Source organism: Otolemur garnettii, unplaced genomic scaffold (genome assembly GCF_000181295.1).
Source record: "Otolemur garnettii isolate 467f Iridium unplaced genomic scaffold, OtoGar3 scaffold00004, whole genome shotgun sequence".
Classification (NCBI taxonomy): Eukaryota; Metazoa; Chordata; class Mammalia; order Primates; family Galagidae; genus Otolemur; species Otolemur garnettii.
The window spans coordinates 33,034,608-33,037,513 of NW_003852399.1; the positions used below are offsets into that span (position 1 = coordinate 33,034,608).

The 2,906-nt window shown below is 34.1% G+C and overlaps 1 non-coding gene across 1 annotated transcript; it reads right to left on the reverse strand.

The window, feature by feature from the left end:
* Positions 1–638: 638 nt before the first annotated feature.
* LOC111728072 lies at positions 639–764 on the reverse strand. Its single transcript, XR_002775482.1, has one exon. It is a non-coding gene; the product is annotated as a U4atac minor spliceosomal RNA (small nuclear RNA).
* Between the last annotated feature and the right edge of the window lie 2,142 nt (positions 765–2,906).

Genomic DNA, 2,906 nt, shown 5'->3' on the forward strand with positions numbered 1-2,906 from the left:
ACCTATAATTTTTAATATGTCAAAATATATTTTTAATATGTTTGTGTTTTAACTTTTAGGCTAGCATTAAAAATGAGATATGCACCACTACTATTAGAGTATTCTGAATTTGACTATATACTCATCTTTATCAGTGAGTTTTATACTTTCATTTTTTTCTCATTAAACAAAATATTTATGTATTTTTAAAGTTAAATTTATTTTGTTTTTTATCTTCAAGAAAGTTAATTTCAGGGGTACATACTTTTTGGCTACATAGTTTGCCTTTGTAGATTTTAAGTCAAAGTGTGCCTTATACAGTGTGCACACAGACAGTGTGCAATGGACCCATTGGGTGGGAATTTACTCTTCCTGTTTTCCCCTACTCTCCCTTGAATTTCACTGAGTTTTGTTTCCCTGTGAGCACATATGTGTTGATAAACTAGTTCTAATTTAGCATTGATTACATGGGGTATATGTTTTCATGTTACTAATTCATTGTTTAATTCCAACTTGAAGAATTCCTTTTAGCATTTCTAGTAACTAAGCTCTACTGGTAATGAATTCTCTCTGCTTCTGTTTGTCTGGGAAAGTCTTTATTGCACTTTATTTCTTTATTTTTAAATTTCTTTTTCTTTTGGAAAAAAGGGATTTTTCTCTTCTCCAAAAATTGCACCAATATAAAGCAAACCTCTAGTTGATGTGAATGTGTTGTGTAGGTGTTAGCAGTACTGCCCTCACTATGTGCTCGTTGGACAGTAACGCAACCCCAAGAAAAGGATGGTTCACCCTTTATTTCTAAAGTGCAATTTTCCATGTACAACATTCTTGGTTGGCAGGGTTTTTGTTTTTACTTCTTCCTTTCAGGAGTTTGAAAATATCATCCCACTTTCTCTTGGCCTATGAGATTTTTGCTGAGAAATTTGTTGATAGCATTATAGGAGTTTCCTTGTATGCGATGAGTTGTGTTTCTTTTATAGTTTTCACAATTATCCCTTTGTCTTTGACTTTTGGTAATTTGATTATGATATGTGGATGTCTAATCTTCTTTAGTTTGATGTTATTTGGTGACTTTTGCATTTCACAAACTTGGATTTTCATTTCTTTTCCTAGATTTGGAAAGTTTTTAGCCATAAATTTAAAAAATAACCTTTCCGTTTCTCCTAATCTTTTCCTTCTGGAACACTCATAATTTATATATTGGCATACTTACTGGTGTTACATAAATCCAGTAAGATTTCTTTACTCTTTGTTTATAATTTTTCTTTTTTACCTCTGACTAAAAATTTCAAATGACCTGTCTTTGAGTCTAAATGTTGTTTCTTCTTGTTTAGACCACTGTTGAAACGTTTATTGCATCTTTCATCTCTTTCATTATATTCTACATCTCGAGAATTTTAATCTAGTTCTTTGTTTATGTTTTCTATCTCTCTGTTAAAATTCTCACTTTGCTCATGCATCACTTTCCTGATTTTATTGCATTCTCTGTCTGTGTTCTTTAAATGTTTGCTATGCTTCTTAAAACAATCATTTCAAATTCTTTGTCAGCAATCCACAGATCTCCACTTTTTTGCACTTAGTACTGGACCACTGTGTTCATTTGGTGGTGCCATGTTTCCTTGATTTTACTTGTTTCCTGAACTCTTGTATTGCTATTTTCACATTTGAATAAGTAGTCACATGCTTCAGGCTTTACCAACTCACTTGATAAGAGAAAGACCACCAGTCATGTTTGTTTGGGATTTTGAGGTCCTTTCCCACCTTTTCTATGGATATGCCCATTCCATTCCTCTTTTCTTCTTCCCTCTTGTGGTTGTGTCTTAGGACTGTACTCCTTCTCTCAATTCTGTAATGTCAGTCCACAGGAAGAGAGTTTCAGATTTATTTTCTTTAGGGCAGTGCCCTGAGGTGTTCTAGGTTATGCACCTTCTCCCAATTCATCAGAGCTGAGTTACTTGTGCTTGTGCATAGTTTAAAGTGGTTTGTGTAACCAATTGCAGAAATATACAGAATGCTGTCAATGGGAGGTCATAAAGTGTGTGTAAAGTGCTGAGGACACACATGGGCTAGTTGGAGAGTCTACAGATGATATGTTCTATGAGGTTTATTAGGTGAGCCTCTTGGTGGAACATGAAATTTGTTAGCAGAAATTGTGGCCCTTGGTTGACTTTTGTGCCCAAGTTTCTGTGAAACTTTTTCCTTATTCCTATTTTTCTCCAGACGAGTCAATAATGATAGTTCTTATAATATTTTAAGTGGCAAGAAAGGGCAAGAAAGAGTAGGGCTCTTGGGTAGGTGGGAAAACTAAACAATCACTATGCTCTCACTTTCCCTCATGGGAGAAAGAAATCTGAAGCCCAGGGGTTCTCTGTGCTGCCTTGGAGGATAGGAGACTTGAGTAAAGTGAAATTGTTTCTCTTAGCCTCTTTGTTGCCTCTATTCTCAAATTTCTTTTCTCTTAGAGGGTTTTGGGGTCTCTCTGATTGACTGTCAGGCTCTCACAGAAGTATTCTTGTCTATAAGTGGCTATCAAAATTGGTGTTTGTAGGGGAAGAAATGTGAATGAGAGTTAAAAACTCCATTCTATTATCTTATTTAAATACATTTTTCTACTTCATCCCATCATAAACTTCTATACTTTTAATTTTTGAAGAAATTAAAAACTAATATTTAGGATCTTTGTTTTTAAAAATTAAGAACCCCCTCTTTAAAAAAACAAACAAACAAAACATTTACAATGAACCTCTCATACAGAAAGATTTGAAGCATTTATATAAAACTGCAAACGTTCTATGGGGAAGTATCTCCTCCTCCTGAGAGGCCAGAACAGATCAATGGCCCTTCTTCACAATCAAGGAGATAATAATAATCTGATTTTTTGTTTTTCTTTTACATTATTTTATTTTGAGATAGTCTCACTCTGTCAC